Here is a 17,227-nt window from a genome sequence, read left to right as displayed (position 1 = left end):
AAGTATACTGAAACTGCACATAGGCAGGAAGAATTGCCTATGCCAAACCCATCCAGGGGGCAGAAGAATGTAAGGGGGAGGGTATTCTGATACTGAAATTTACTGTATAAAAGTTGGGTGAGCCCCAGTATGTGTGTGTATTCCCAGGGTAAGGGGAAGCACCCAACTTTGCATTGTTGTTGTAATAAATGTTCTTTGTTCTCAATATTTGTCTCGAGCAATTTCTTTAAAGGTAATTCTGTTTCTAACACCTCTCTTTACAGTATTAGCTGCAATTATTTTCTCATCACATGAAACAGGTTGTTTGATGCGCTGGCTGGCACATTGTCCATATGCTCCGGCCTAGAAACTGTTGTGCCACCAGTCCTGCAAATTTGTGTTGCATTTCTTCCTTTCTCCCTCTGCAGAGAAAAGCAATGCCTTTCAAGACCTGTGTAATGCACAATTGTCTTGTTTAACTGCTTCCAAGGCCTGGTCTGGAGAGTCCATGGAATGATTGAATGTGGCAACTGGAGGCCACTTCAGCTCAGAAGGGTTCTTGTAAAGAAGATCAGGTCAGCAATGTGGTGGTAGTCAACAATCAGGATTGGGGCCTATGGGTTTCTTGGCCTTCAGGATAGGGCATGGGTGTGGAGGAGTTAGCAATTGCAATCATACTGTATTGGTGGCAGGAGGAAGTGGGGGATGAGTTAGTGATTGGGATTGGGTAAGGGAGCAAGGATTGAAGATGGTTTAGTGTAAGGACTGATGGCAGGAGGCTGGACATTGGGGCACTGACACATAAGGATATTAAGGATTTCAGATGGCTGGGGGAATTGGAGCCTAAGCCATTAAGGATGTTGGGGGAAAGAGGATAGAATGCAAATGCATGCCTTTTCTTTGTCAGGGCTTAGAATGATGCCAAGCAATGAAAATATGGTTGACTAAGGAATGGCTAATGATAATTGCTGCTAGGACAATGTGGAGTAATTTCCTGATAACACTGAGGTATGTTTTTAAGGAAATGCTATGCCTTGACTCACGACAGAATCCCAAATGCACTCAGACTGAAAACTGCCTGGTCAAAAACCTGGCTGAAAATGACCTAGAAATGGCAATTTACAACTCACTCTTTCCTAAGTGCAATTTCATTGTGTAGTTCTGAATAAACAGTCAAAAGTCCAGATAGGAAAATGCACGTTGATTTTCAAAAAGCATGAGTATTATTGGTTCTGTCATGAACAAACAACTCTCTCAAATTAGATAGGGACTAAAGAGACTTTGTTAGCACTAACAAAGGAACAGCAATGGAAAATTCACCAGACAATAGTAGATTTAAAATAATAGTTTTTATTAAACTATAATAACATGACATTTCTTACTTATCTCTAACTTAAACTCTACCTTAAACCTCCACTATGTGCAAATGTAAGTGTTTGTGCGTGTGTGTGTGTGTGTGTGTGTGTGTGTGTGTGTGTGTGTGTGTGTGTGTGTGTGTGCGCGCGCGTGCGTGCGTGCATGCGCGCATGTGTTAAAGACCCAAACTCTAAAAAGTCAATTTAAAAACTTCAGAATCATTTTGGACTTGCTTGAAGATCTTAAATTTTAATTTCAGAAATAATTATAAAGCGCTTTTAAACATCATATCTTCAGGCCTCTTTACACTCACAATTCTTTTGATGAGTTGTCCTTCATAGATAGTTTTCAAACAGGAGTGACCATTTTATGGGCACAAGTGAGAAGTTGTCTTACTTATTTAGAAGCCACTTATGTTGTATCTCCTGTGAATAGGATAATATGAGTCTTGCCTTTCTAGAAGGACAAATTTTCTTCTTCAGTGTTCTTAAAGAGTCACGGAGTTTTCTTCCACAATTAGCTGCATTCTTTATTTTTAAGAGAGCAGTCAGAAAGTGGGTTTCATTTTGAAATCCACTTATTTCTGTATTCCCCTTTTATTAGGAGTAACACATAACAGCACCTATTCTGGTTACTGTAATTCAACCCTGTCTTTCACAAGCTTCCAACTCCTGTGTGTGTCACACAGGGTCTTAACTTCTAAAACTGATTCAAAATCTCTCCAAATCTCTCATGTCACATCTTTGTGACATCTTTGAAGTTCATAATATCTCTGTCCACTTACTCACAGGATCAAAGTAATTACATTTGTTTGATGGTTCTCTCCTAGTTCCAGGCTGTCTGGAATTTACAGATAAAATGGCTTCTTGTATACTCAAGCAAACAATCCATTGTCCCACTTATCTCAAGAACCATCATAAAAATCTTTCATCTCCTTCAACTGCAATCAGCAGCCATGTCACATTTCAAACTGGCTTCTATGGTCAACAATTTTTAAAATGTAAAGGCATTTGTTGATGGTAAAGCCAACTACCAGCTGCAAAGAACCATGTTTAAAATACTAATGTGTTGTCTTTGTGCCTCTGTAACCATCCAAAACCAACTTATTAAACCATATCTAGATGAAATATAGTTTTAACATCAAACTAAGGATAAATATCAATACAGATCTGTTTCAGTTCCACTAAAATGAACACTAAAATGATTGTTTTCAGTTTTAAAAGCTATGAGGTGAAAAAAAAAGAGAAAGTCTTTGTAATTACTGAAGTTATCTACAGTGGAATAGAAGGACATTCCTCCGCCTACTCATGCTCAATGGCTACATGATGTCATGTTTAAATTTAGAGAAGATTAGATGCTCAATTTCCAATTTGAAAATTTCAAACACGGGATCTTTTATGAATTATTTTCAGAATCTCTGATTTGATATGAATGCAGAAGTGTTAACTAATAAGGGTAATTTATTACTGTGAATAGGAATTTTTTTCCTCTCCTTGCCAAACAGCCTCATTTTTGGTAGTGGATTTAGAATTTCTTTTTATAATAAAATATTTATGTAATATAATTTGTTTAATTGAGATGAAATCAAGGAGATGATTGTGGACCTAAGGAGGAAGTCAAAGGAACAGTCCTTATTGAGGGCTCAGCCATGGAGTGGGTCAATAACTTCAAATTCCTGGTTATCAACAACTTCAAGGATCTGTCCTGGAGCCTCCACGTTGATGCAATCACAAAAAAAGGCTTGTCAGCAGCTATACTTTGTGAGGTGTCTGAGGAGATTTGGTATGTCACTGAAGACTCAAAACCTTCTACAGATGTACCATGGAAAGCATTCTGGCTGGTCACATCACTCATGATATGGAGGCGTCAAATCTCAGGACAAGAAAAAAACTTCAAACAGTTAACTCAGCCTGCAACATCACAGGAACCAGACTTCACTCCATCGAGGACATCTACATGAGGTGGTGTCTGAAAAAGCAGCCTCTATCCTCAAACACCCCACCACTCAGGCCATTCCCTCTTCACTTTTCTGCCATTGGGAAAAAGGTACAGGAGCCTAAAGATGAGCACTCAACAGCACAAGGACAGCTTCTTCCCCGCTGCCATCAAATTCCTGAATAATCGATGAACCAAAGACACTGCCTTACTTTTCATGCACAACTATTTATATATATATATTTTTATAGTAATGTTGTAAGATAGTTATAATATGAATGTTTGCTCTGTTATTCAGCTACAAAACACTGAATTTCATGACTTGTTCATGACAATAAATTCTGATTCTGAGAATGCAGGGTACATTGGAGGAACTGGCATGATCTAAGTGGAATGCATTATGTTTTGACTTTTAAAATGTATTCTTATGTACTCTATATTTTTCAATTTCAATTTCCTTTTAAAATATTTTTATTGATAATTATTCAATAGAAAAAAACAATTATGATGTGCTACAGAACTAGTAAAAAGTGTTACAATAAGGATCACATGTAGAAATTCAGAATTACAATAGCACAAACATGAAACAATCGAACATAACAAAAAAAATTCTAAACCCGTTCCCCAGAGCAAGGTTGAAGGTTGACATTTAAAAAGTTCAAGTGGCCTAATCTTGGAGACAGACAGCACCATGCCAAAATTCCAAATCAAAATGAACTCTTAATGTTATGATATTATTCCATAAATGAGCTCCATATCATTTGGAATTTGATACTTGAATCAATGATAGCATATCTAATTTTTCCAAGTTTAAACAAGACATAATATCCCTTAACCATTGTACATGTCTAAGTGAAATAATGTCTTTCCATTCAATCAAAATTATACGTCTGGCCATTAATGATGAAAAGGATAAAATGACATTGAATTGAAGTTCATACGTCATCGTCGTCATGAAGTATTCCAAAAAGAGTTATTAAAGGGTTAGGTTCCAATTTTAATTTAAAAAAAACTAATAGAGATTGAAAAACTTCCTTCCAAAGATTTTCCAAATGAGGACAGCTCCAGAACATGTGAATTAAAGAGGCATCGCCATTTTATATTTATCACATCAAGGATTTATGTCCTGATAAAAATGAGGCAGTTTAACTTGAGACATATATTCTCTATAAACCACTTTAAATTGAAACAGACATTGCCATGCACAAAAGGATGTAATGTTAATCAGTTTAAGAGTAGCATTCCACATTTCATTGGACATTAAAAGGTTCAAATCCTGCTCCCAGCATTCTTGATTTTAATTAACGGGGCTTGCCTTAAATTAGCCACTTTGTCTTAAATATGAGATATTAAGCCTTATAAGGAGGTTGTAGTCCAAAAAAATGTATAAAAAATATTCACCTCAGGAATTCCAGGAAAATTAGGAATCTGGGAATGAACAAAATGCCTAATTTGTAAATATATAAAAAATGTGAACATTAGACTGTATATTTTGGCATATAAGTCGATCAACAGACAGGTTGACCCCCTTCCTCTCACCCCTGCTTTTTTAGGCTAATTTTAATGAATTTATTTTATATTCAGTGTTTAAGTTGACCACCATTTTTCAGGCTGTCTGGGCCTCCCAGGAACAACCCAATTTTTTTTAAAAACACCCCAATTGCAAGTAACAAAGCTGTAAATTAAGGAAGTAAAAAACAAATCTCAGCCTACAGGCAAGAGCAATGGCAGCCCATGGAGCTGGAGCAGTGACATTGTGCTCCCAGCAGTAGCAGAAACCTTGGCCTATCAGGCAACAGTGGCAAAATTGTGCTCCTGGAGGTAGCAAAAACCTTGGCCCACCAGGCAGCAGTGGCGACAGCCCACCAAGCTAGACCAGCGACTTTGTGCTCTCGCTGGGAGCACGAACCTCAGCCTACCAGGTAGGAGCAGCAATGGCAACCTCAGGGTCCCAGGTAGGAGTGGTTATGGTGGAACCCAGCAGTGGGGAGGTGTTGGGGAGTAGCAGCGCTGGCGGTGGGGAGGTGCTTCCATCATCGACTTATGCATCGAACTGATGTTAATCTGGTTTTTCCGAGAATTTAAAGTCTCAGCGTATATCCAGCATATAAGTTGACACCCCACCCCCACTTTTGAGAAATTTTTTAGGATTTCACGACTCGACCTATATGCTGAAATATACAGTAAATTAAATCATACAATTTCAATTTCAATAAAAATATTGAAAAAAAAGAGTTAACTACAGTGGCTAATTTGAAGCTGAATTTATCAGAACACAACAGAGTTCGTCGCTGGAGTCTTTTAGTTTGAAGACATAATGACAGATGATTAACAGGCTTAAAATAGAAACAGCAGAGATTTACTTACAACTGCACCCCATAGAGATAGAAACTCCATAGAATCTACTGGGCCAAAGAAGTAGGTTTCTTTTCACAATGAACACCAAATTAAAATAACCTTACAATGGCTAGAATAAATTATATTTATCTTATCACTGGATCTCGAATGGAAATTGCAAGAGAAGAGAGAGCTGCACATAAAAGAGCTGGAGAAACTCAGCAAGTCGTGCAACATCCATAGAAAATAAAAGGCAGTCCATGGTTTTGGTCTGAGCCCTTCTTCAGAAGTGACAAAAATCAGGGAGATACCTGAATAAAAAGTTGGTGGGGGGGGAATGGGAGCGGGAAGGGGGTGGAGGAGGAGCTGTGAGAGGGGGAAGGAATATTGGCTGACAGGTAAGAGGTGGATGCAGGTTGGAGGGTAAAAGAGAAAAAAAAGAAATTGAGAAATGATAGGGGGAGAGAGCAGAGGAGTAAGAAAGATAGATCCCTGATAGGAGAAGGAAGGGAAGGAGGTGGGGAGCTGGAGGAAGGGAGATCGAGGGATGACGGAAAGAGAGACTAGAGAGAGCACTCTATTCTTGAATTGTACAAACTACAATATTTTATCTTTATGTACACATCTATGATTAATTTATATGGCTGCTGGTAGAAAGAGATTAGCTTCATGCAAACAAAATGCATGTAGCCTGGCTCGGCCGACCTTACACTGGATTAGTGAAGGCACACTGTGATGCTAGATACATTTATCTGCCTGCTCAGATAAACATAAATGTTTCAGCCAAAAGTTCAATCACATTGTGACATATTAATGATAGGATTTTACTGGAAAAACGATTGTGAAATCCAATGGGCACCTGCTGTAAGATTTAGATTGGGAAATTGCTTTACGGTACCATTTGTGGGTGGCATGGAGATGCATCCGTTGAAGACACTGATGTGAGATGCTGCCATCATTGTGAAGGACTTCCATCACTTTGGTCAAAACTTTTTCTCCCTGCTATCTTCAGGCAGAGGTAAAGAAGCTTAAAATCCAGCACCTCCAGGGTTATGAACTGTTTTTATCCTGTGGCTATCAGGAACCTCCTTGTACTACACTATCCCTAAGTAAGCTAGGCTGGGACTACTAAAATGTCTGCATGCACTAATGACATATCAATTTTATTTCCTTGCACTAGCTGTTACTGTAAATATTTATCTCTCTATCCTTTTATATTTATTATCTCTTTCTATCTTGGTATATTGTGGTAATTTAATGAATGCTATCAATGTTGGTGTACCTTATGTATCTATTTGGCTGCAGCAAGTAAGAATTTTGGTGTATAAGACAACAAACTCTTTACTCATTACAGATACCTGTGGTTTTGTCTCATAAAGTGCAACGTGCATTTGGTCACCATAACCTGTATGTGAGGATAAAACAGATTATTTTTGCAGAAGCAGTGGCTGAAAATGCTTCAGCAAGGCTCAAATGTGACCTGCATGACAATTTCCAAGGTGGTGGAGTTTAGTGCATTAAATCATTTGTGGATACAGTTCAGGAGGTGGAAGATGTTCGGGGTCACATTCAGGTGAAGGCATAATGCTGGAAGTGTGGTGGTGGTGGGGTTCTTAAGTTTCAATTTTTGTGGCAGTCCAATTATGTGGAACATAGTCAATAGTTATTTTTAAAGCACATAATCACATTTCTCTCATCAATCCTCTGTTATTTCAAGTTCATTCTCATCTGATTTACAAATCTGACATGGTGAAATAGGATCTCTCCAGATCATGTTGCACACACAAAAACACACAATACACATTACGTAATGATCACATTAATATTCAAAATAAATATATATAAATATTTGGGATGATTTACACAGTTGCAGGATACTGTTTATCAGTCTCACAGCCTGCGGAAGAAGCTATTCCCCACCCTGAAGTCCTGATTTTGATGCTCCTGTCCCTTCTTCTTGATGGTAGTGGGTTAAATATACTGCGCACTGGTTGGAAATGGTCTTCTACAATATTCCCAGTAAATATCATCAAAAGAGGAAAGGAGACCCCAGTGATCCTCTCAGCTATTTTAACTATCATCTGTATTGTCTGATGCTTTGCAGCTATCTTACCACTGAATGATGCAGCCAGACAAGGCATTTTCAATTATGCTCCTGTATATGGTTATCAAGATAGGGCCTGGCAGCCTTGCTATCCTCAGCATCCTTAGGAAATGTAGGTGCTGCTGTGCCTTCCTAATTAATGAGGAGGTGTTGTGAGATCAGGATGGATCATTCTTTATATGCATGCCAAGGGGCTTTGTGCTCTCCACAATGGAACCATTGATTTGTAGTGGACAATGGTCAACACTCATCATTAAGTCCACATTCATCTGCTTTGTCTTGTCCACATTGAGACTCAGGTTATTTTGTAGTGGACAATGGTCAACACTCATCCTCCTGAAGTCCACAATCATCTGCTTTGTCTTGTCCACATTGAGACTCAGGTTATTTTGTAGTGGACAATGGTCAACATTCATCCTCCTGAAGTCCACAATCATCTGCTTTGTCTTGTCCACATTGAGACTCAGGTTATTTTGTAGTGGACAATGGTCAACACTCATCCTATTGAAGTCCACAATCATCTGCTCTGTCTTGTCCACATTGAGACTCAGGTTATATTATGTGCACTAGTGCTTCACGTGATTAGGCTTGAGATTTTGCTGCTCACCCAGACAGTCTGTAGTCTTTCCCTCAGGAAGTCCAGAATCCAGTTGCAGAGAAGGGTGTTGTGCCTCAGGGAGGACAGTTTATCCACTAGCATTCTGTAGAACGCGTCAAAAGAATCAAAGGCTTGTTGATCCTCACCAAGGCTTTTATTAACTAGAAGACTGGAGCGTATCACATGTAGGTCAACCAGTCCAGAATGACCTGGTCTGGCTAGGAGCAACCCTTTAAGACCTGCCAGTAGGCATGGCTACGCTCTCAGCCAATCACAGTCATCCTACATTACCATCTGTACATATACACATATACAGATAGAATCTGTAGTATCCCACATCTGAGGTACGATCATGATGAATGCTGAGCTGAAGTCAATGAACAACAGCCTGGAATATGATACATCATTCAATAGGTGGGTCAAGAAAGAGTGGAGGGTCAAGGCTATTGCATCATCTGTGGAATGGCTTGGATGGTGGTCAAACTGGAGCAGGTGCAACATTGCTGGAAGATGCATTCCATCACTAGCCACTCAAAGCACTTGGATGATTCTTAGAAATCAGCGGTACTGAGTGGCAGGTCATTTAGTCTGGTTACCATCGCTTTTTTTGTGAAGTGGGATGATGGTGGCTGCCTTGAATCCTGTGGGAATAGTGGCCTAGGAAAGTGAGATGTTGTAGATGTCCACAACAACCTCCTTCAGCTGGGCTGCACAGACCTTCAGCACCAGACCACATGTATTGCCTGGTCCTGCTGCTTAGTGTGAGTTCTCCCTGAATAGGACCTTCATGTAAGCTAAGGCCGTGCAAAGATGCCTGTTCTTTAGGAGGAGATGAGGTTTTCTTTAATGTCACCTTACTTTTGTCATGAAACCATATATAGAAGGATTCAACATGTTAGGAAGGGAGCTGCAAGCTGACTTGTAGTCAGTTATTGTTTGAATACCCTTGTGTTGTCGATGTCACACAGGTGCCTGTGGATTCTCTGTGCATACCCATGCCTCCCTTCCTTACTGATCTTAATGCCATTTTGCCTCAGACCTGAAAGCAGCATCATGAGCTCTGAATAATGCATGAACCTTTGCCATGTGCTAAAATGACGATTCAGCACTGGCACTGATGCAGATCAGAGAGAGCAGGGAATGGAGACAACAGTGCTCCACTAAGGGGTCCTACTGCCCAGCCATAATGTTAATGGCCTCATACAAGCTTTAAACATCCCATTAAAGGGGCTAGCATTGTTTATATAATATTTTTAAAACCACCGAGGTCTGTGCCCAAGATAGTGGCACCCATGACTGGCAGTGAACCATGAGGGGATCATTAACCTGTGCAAGCCAACAGAGCGAGCAACACCCTCTGCTGAGAAGGAGAAGACCCTGCAGTGAAATTGACCACAGTAGCAGATCAGCGAGCAGTTCGGAGGCCTAAGGACCCACATAGGCTGCAGGATGTGGAATACTAGCAGACGAATGACAAACCAGACTGCAGACCGCTCATGGGAACCAGGTTTCATACTTGGGATTTGAGTGGGTGCTGAGGACAAGGAGACCTCTCAGAGGGTCTTTTGGTGCTGAAAGCTTCCTAATTGTAGCAGGGGTTTGGATCTGTGAGCTCTGATTGCCAATGGATTGGACAGAAGGTTGCACAGCTCCAGAGACTGCAGGAGTACTGGAGGTTAATCCACAGGGACTTGGTGTCTCTGCAGGGGCTCTCTTTTTCATCTCTTTCTTTTAATTGTTGGGGAGACAGGGCAATGCTAATGGCATGTCTTTGTGTGCCATATGGCAAGAAAAAGTTGATACCTTTTGTGTCTTATATTTTGTATCTTAATCTACGATATGAAAGGAATTTTGAATCTTGATCTATCATTCATTTAGGGGTTGGGTATGTCTTCAGTTTCCTGGGCCTAAATCTCTCATTGTAGTCAAATACTGTATCCAGCATGAAAACACTTCATCTTAAAAACCCAACATTAATGGAATTCCTGGTAAACTTAGTCTGAGCCTCACACAGGATGCATGTCACACTGACTCAACAAAACAAATCAAGTAATCAAAATGATTGGAGGTCAATCCACAGGACCATCAGAGTGGCAGAGAGGATCACTAGAGTCTTCTCCCCAGCACCCCCACCCCCCAACATAGACATGATCTACCAGGATCGTTGTCTGAAGAGGGCGCACAAAATCATTGAGGACCCCTTCCACCCTGCACACAGCATCTTTTAGCTGCTCCCTTCAGGGAAGAGTTACAGGTGTATCAGAGCCAGCACCACCAGGCTGAGGAACAGCTTCTTCTCACGGGCAGTGAGAATGCTGAACAACCAAAGGAACTGCTCACACTAGCCATCTGAGACTCTCATTTGTTCAAAACAATAATTATATGTATAATTCTTTTCCTGCATATGCATTATTTATCTGTTATGTCCAGTTGTATGTCTGCATGTTTTTGCACTGACGACCGGATAACGCTGTTTCATTGGGTTGTATTTGTACAATCTAATGACAATAAACCTGACGACTTGACTAGACCACATAGTGAGCCATGGAGACCCACAGGAGATTGCAGATGCTGGAATCTGAAGCTAAACACAATCTGCTAGAGGCACTCAGTAGGTCAAGCGCCATTCAGTGGGTGAAAAAGAACAGCTAATATTTTGAGCTGAAGCTCCTTATCGATACTGATATTTGTTCAGGACTAACTGTCTATTTATCTTATCTAATTCTGTGTGTTTTAAATGCAGGGTTTACAATTCCATGCAGAAGTGCCAGTTCCACCAATTTATCCTTTAAAATCTTTGAATATTTTAGTATTCAAATTGTTGCTGAATGAAACCTGTTCACTTTCCTTTTAAAATGCTGATAAATCCAGAACAATTCCCAAGCAAAGATTTTGGCATGAATATAGTCATAACTTCAAACTGGATGATATCCTCAGAAAAGATAATGAACAAATTCACCAACATGGGAGGAACCTCTTCAACTAACGAGCCGATAGAGAAAGATAAAGATTGTAACATTAAAACGTGGAGCTGTTTCAATCAAGTTGTCATGGGTGTGAATTTTAAATGGCAAAAAAAGAATACAGGTAATTGCAGACTGGATTGATCTCAAGGGAACTGACAGCTAGCTCCAAGTCATTTCTGGGCTGAGGTTTTTTGACACAAATGACGAATCTTTAAAAGAGGGAATAGCAGGCTAGTTTTTGTATAACATTTGTTAGTACAATAGACTATCAAAGGAAGTTTGAATTGCACTGCTCTGTGAGCTTTGATCAGTTTTATCTGATTCATATAGGTTTGAGTTGGATTCAAGAATGAAAGGAAGTGAAGGTCAGTTGACTACTCTCTCAGATAACATGACAATCAGGTGCTTGACAATACATCTTGCATGTTTATTCCAGTAATTTAATAGCCATGCTATGCCATGAGCAAACTATTTTTTTTAAATATTGAGCCACATAAGGAGGCATTTGGGATATAAAATGAATTAATCTTCAGAATCATGACTAAGGAAGAAGGGGATTGATGTAGGAAAGAGAGTTCAGCTAGATGTCTGGTGTGGTGAAGGTAGGACTGCCAATGGATGGTTTCAGGAAATCAAGTATGTTCCAGAACCCGAGTTGGAGGATTGTAGAGGTCTTGGAGGATTGGAAATGTCAGCAGACAGAAGAGACACTGGAGACTTGGCTGAATGGTGTAGTAACAACAACCTCACATCCAATGCCATCAAGATCAAAGAGCTGATTGTAGACCTTAGGATAGGAAAACAAAAATTATTGGGTTCAAAGTTCTGATTTCTTGTCAGAGTACATGCATGACATCACATACAACCCTGAGATTCTTTTTCCTCCTGATGAAGTAGAATTATCACTTACAGGTAGTGCAAAAAAAACTGTACTCCAAAAGATATGTATGCATGTAAACAAATAAAGAAATGTAAACAAGCTGACTGTGCAATACAGAGAGAAAAAAAAAATCAACAAAGTGCAAAAGTAAGAATCCTGAAATGAGTCTTTGATTGAGTTTGGGGTTGAGGTGTCTGATGGTGGAGGGGTAGCAGCTGTTTCTGAAATTGGTGGTGCGAGTCTTGTGGCACTTATACCTCTTTCCTGATGGTAGCAGTGAGAACAGAACATGTGCAGGATGATGTAGATCTCTTTCCTCAAGGATTTGTGGAGGATTGATATGTAATCAGAAACCTTGGGAAACTTCTACGGATGTGTAGTGGAAAATGTTCTGACAAGCTGCATCACAACCTGATATGGGGGAACCAATGCCTCTGAGTGAAAAGTTCTGGAAAAGGTAGTGGACTCAGCCAAGTACATCACAGACAAAACTTACCCCACTATCAAGAATATCTACATGAAATGTTGCCATCGGAGAGCAGCAGCAATTATCAAGAATTCACACCACTCAAGACATGCTCTGTTCTTCCTCCTCCCATTAGGAATTAAGTACAGGTGCCACAATGTTCAGGAATAGTTGCTACCCTTCAACTATCAGACACCTGACCAATGAACTCATTCAGAAATTCATTTAATGATTCGTACTTCGCTCATTATTTATTACTGTATATTTATATACTGCATTTGCAGTCAGTTTATTTACATTTCTTTCTTTCTTTGAGTATTGTTTATAGTTACAGGTAGTTTGAAATTCTGCCTTGCCTATGGAAAAATAATCTCAGGGATGTATGTGATGTCATGTGTGTACTCTGACCATAAAGTTCAACTGTGAACTTTGGATAAGTTAATGAAGGTAAGGAAGTGCTGAATTGGGAAATTTATCAATTTATTTTATTTTTGTGTGTATTTGCTTCTACTTTATCTTGTACAAATGATCATAATTCATGAAGTGTAAAGTACTTTAAAGCTATATAATGTAAGTACTTAATTCTTCTGCTGTATACATCCTGGTTCAAAGAGAATTATTTGTCCTATATTGCTTACTGATTGCTTAATAGGTGTAGAGGGTGACAAGTACTGTGTATTTCATCAATATGCTATGCACTGTAGATATTAAAAATTGAAACAGGAAGCCTTACAGGAAAACTTTCTTTATTTGAACTCTGCCTTGATTTTCACTTTTATCTAATTGTAGAAGTTCTCTTTGATCTTGGTTGTTAAAGATGGGATTTGTAAGGTAAAACATCATGAGATGGGAATGTGTAAGGAGTTACCCTGGGCAGGGCTGTAACAAGATGTGAATGCATCCTTGTACTTACAAGATAAGAGAGACATTGATAGATTGAGAGGCAGGAAGCTAGCAGGGAAAGGATAGCAACAGTTTTAGTCATTGGACAAGTAATGATATGATGATGTTCTAAGCACGTATCCAAGGGTATAAAAAATCACCATTTTGCTGATAACGGCAGAATGCATTCTCCGACTAACATTGTTAGTTGCAAGTGTTACAATCCGGTAATAAAGAACAAAGAACCCTGATTTCGACTCAGTCTGGTGTTTGTCTCACTCATTCATGAACAAAGCAGACCTAACAGATTTCAAAGGAAAAAATGTCAACAGTTATTTGGGTATTTCCTCCTGGTGCACCAGCCTGGAGAAAGGGATTATTCTGCGAGTGTCAGTTTTATACATGATCTTGCAGATCCAGGTGGCTAATTATAAATTGAGATTTTTTTTTGTAAAGTATAGCACGGGTTTCAATACAGGCTCTCAAGTAATTGGCTGACATTTTCTACTTTAGTCGTTTGACTTCATTTCTATCGAAGTAGGCCCATTTACTCAAATGTAATTCTGGTTGGTAGCTTATTTGTTCAATTTTAGTTGCACAGAATTATCAGGTATTCCTCAATTAAAAGGTTCTTTTTCACTGAGTAACCTCCCAACATTACAGTTTGGCTGTTATCCACACCCAATATTTCTTCCATTGATAGATTGAAATGGTTTCTCACTGTGGTTCAGGAGTTCACAGCAAATGCATCCTGCAAAAAAACTGCTTGGAACACCTGTATCCTCTCCCTAATGTTATTGTTCAGCGCATAGGACTTCATTGGTTGAAATGAATGGATTCAGTGAGGAATATCCCTTCATAAATTTGCATCTTTGTGTTTTTGAGAAACAATCCATTTAGCTTTGAAGAGAACCTCACACTTGGCCTCACCTTTGGTACTTCATTGAAATATAACTGTGGGCTATTCAGTGAGATAGGAAGTAGTTTGGTTCATATGTTTCCAGTTTGCCATTGTAAACTTTGGTCCAATTTTTATGTCATTGCCAGGCTTTCCACTTAGCAACCCTTTAGGAGCTGTTGTCATGACCAATTTTCTGCAATTACAAATGCTATAATATGCTCTACGCCCTTTGAATTTTCTTATGTGCTGGCAATCTATTCATATCAGGATGTTAGACACCTTTAACTAGGTATGGCTGGTTTTAGAACAATAGAATGCACAGAAAACAGGCCATTTAGCCCTTCTAGTCTGTGCTGATCATTATTTCACTAGTCCATTGACCTGCTCCCATTCCATAACCCTCCAGGCAGTTTCCATCCATGTATCTATCCAATTTATCCCCAAGATTAAAAAGGCTGGTAAAGGTACCACTACAGCCTTTTCAACCACCACATAGGAAAGTTGAGCATGTGCATGCAGACATCATTGGCCCACTACCAATGTCCAGAGGATCAAGTTACCTATTTACAATGATGGACTGATTTACCAGGGGACCTAAGTTGGTTCCCATAGCAGACATGACAGCAGAGAAATGTGCCAGGATGCTCATTACCACCTGGGTTGCACAATTTGGTCTCCCTGCCCACTTTACTTTGGACAGGGGAGTTCAATTCATGTCAACCATATGGTCTGTGGTGGCACAGCTGCTAGGAACTCAATTCCACAGGATGATGGTGTACCACCCACAGTCAAATGGCCTCATGTAATGGTTCCATAGGCACCTAAAATCAGCCCTGATTGCATGTCTCTGAGGACCAGAATGTGTGGAAGAACTCCTTTGGCTCCTTCTGGGCATTTGAAGAGGATTTGGAAGCATCTTCGGCTGAACTGGTCTATGGCACTACGCTTACGGTACCGGGAGAATTCATTCCAGGAGACACACCAACGGAAATCCTCACAAAACTTAGGGAAAGGCTAGGGAATTTAGTCCAGATATCCACATCACACCATGGAAAAGTACCATCATATATACCTGATGATCTGCAATGGGGTGGATTTGTGTTTGTCTGCTGAGGACTGCACAGAACCCCCTGAAAAGGCTGTATGAAGGACCTTACAAAATAATTTGACACAACGGGACGACTTGTGTTTTGGACATTGGGGGCTGGGAAGCAACTTTCAAGGTAGACCACCTCAGACCGGCACACCTTGATATTGAACAGCTGGTTATGATTCTGACCCTTTGCAAACAAAGCAGAACTTGTAAATAGGGCAATTGAGTGACTGCTAGGACCACTGATTCCAGTTCTGATGGAGGGGGAGGGGGGGGGAGGGCGTCATGTAGAGCTGCACCTACACGGCATGGCTCACCTATGCAGTGAGTGAACTGGCACCAGTAGTCACAGACAGGAAGGCAACCGACGGCCTCTAGCGGGACTTTTGATTCAGGGTGAGCCCCGCACCAGAAGCCCGTATCATCTTCACCCCGTAGGACATTGGGGTTAAAGGGAAAGGGAGCAAGTGCTTGAACCACTTGTTTTTGGGTTTTGAGTAAACAAGTTCGCACTGAGACACTGCTGGACTTGTCTCATTTCTTTCACACTTCTCACTCAACATAACTTACTTCTATTGCTCACTCTGGCTCACCACCATAAACCTTAATTAACTTATCTAAACTTAACCCCCGACTATGTGTGAATATACACGCGCGCCCCAGTCAAAACGATCCAATGCAACGATTCTACTGCTTCCTTTACCCAGCTATAGGTCAACCAAAGTGTCCTTTTCTTTGGTCACGGTGGTTTAATAATCCTCTGACAGGAGAATTATCTGAATTGTCCATCGCACACAATGTCATTCCAATTCTGTCTTCATCAGAATGTGTCGTGGTCAAGTCTGCTCTCTCTTTAAGGCTCCCTCTCATGATCTGTCTTCCTGGATAAAACACCAAATGCTTCTCTCTCTTCCTCCAGAGGATAAACTTTGGGCACAGTCAGTATGTGACTGTTGCCACTCAGTTCTCTCTGAATGGTCACAGCTGGTACTAGCCCTTAAAGTGACAGTCCCTAAATGAAAACAGGAGCTTGTAATACTGCACACATGAAAATCAAAAACATATCAATGTGCAAGATGTAGGTGACATTTTATCCATATTCATGAGAAATTGACCTGAGAAATTTACATTCATCTTTCCTTGACTGCCATCAGTCCTAAATTGTGAGGAAAATGTCATCTGTAATTATAAATTGGTAACATCTTTGCAAATGATTTAAGCTTCTGGTTACCCAGTTTAACAGTTATTCATAACTTGCAATTCATGCTTGTAATTAAGAATAATGCTTAATAACATTTAAATTTTCTGTTTAATCGATTGGCTTACAACTTCCTGAGAATGGCAAGTTAAATGTGCTGTCCACAAATCATTAAATACATACTTACCTTCTCAGGAAAAATATTCTTGTTGCAGCCATCAGAATAATTAATGTTGAGGCCTTGCACCAAGCAAGGTATTCAAAAAATGAATCATATTACGTCTGGATTATTATTTGCTGAATGGGATCAAACTTTTAAAAAAATGTTTAGCAATCATTAACATTTTCAAAACATAGATATTTAAAACAAAAGCAACTGCTTAGGATCAAGTTACTAAATGTACTGACATCTTTATGACCTTGGTCCTTTGCAGCTGTCCTCCTCCATTGTAACAGACAGAGTTGTTGCTGCATCCAGTTTAACAAAGCCCAGATGAGTGGGCAGATTTCTCATTGAAAACGTTGAGGTTCT

General features: G+C 39.9%; 1 long non-coding RNA gene across 1 annotated transcript in view; it reads left to right on the top strand.

Annotated features, from left to right (window-relative positions):
* The first annotated feature begins 6,512 nt into the window (after window positions 1–6,512).
* The window catches only part of LOC138758927 (uncharacterized), a 188,795-nt gene continuing 178,080 nt past the window's right edge, over window positions 6,513–17,227 (top strand). Inside the window, exon 1 of the long non-coding RNA XR_011354535.1 lies at window positions 6,513–6,625. This is a non-coding gene — a long non-coding RNA (uncharacterized lncRNA). The remainder of the gene's footprint in view (window positions 6,626–17,227) is intronic.

This window comes from Narcine bancroftii, chromosome 1 (genome assembly GCF_036971445.1).
Source record: "Narcine bancroftii isolate sNarBan1 chromosome 1, sNarBan1.hap1, whole genome shotgun sequence".
NCBI lineage: Eukaryota > Metazoa > Chordata > Chondrichthyes > Torpediniformes > Narcinidae > Narcine > Narcine bancroftii.
The sequence above is the reverse complement of the archived record's forward strand: the minus strand, read 5'-3'. Positions and strand labels throughout refer to the sequence as shown.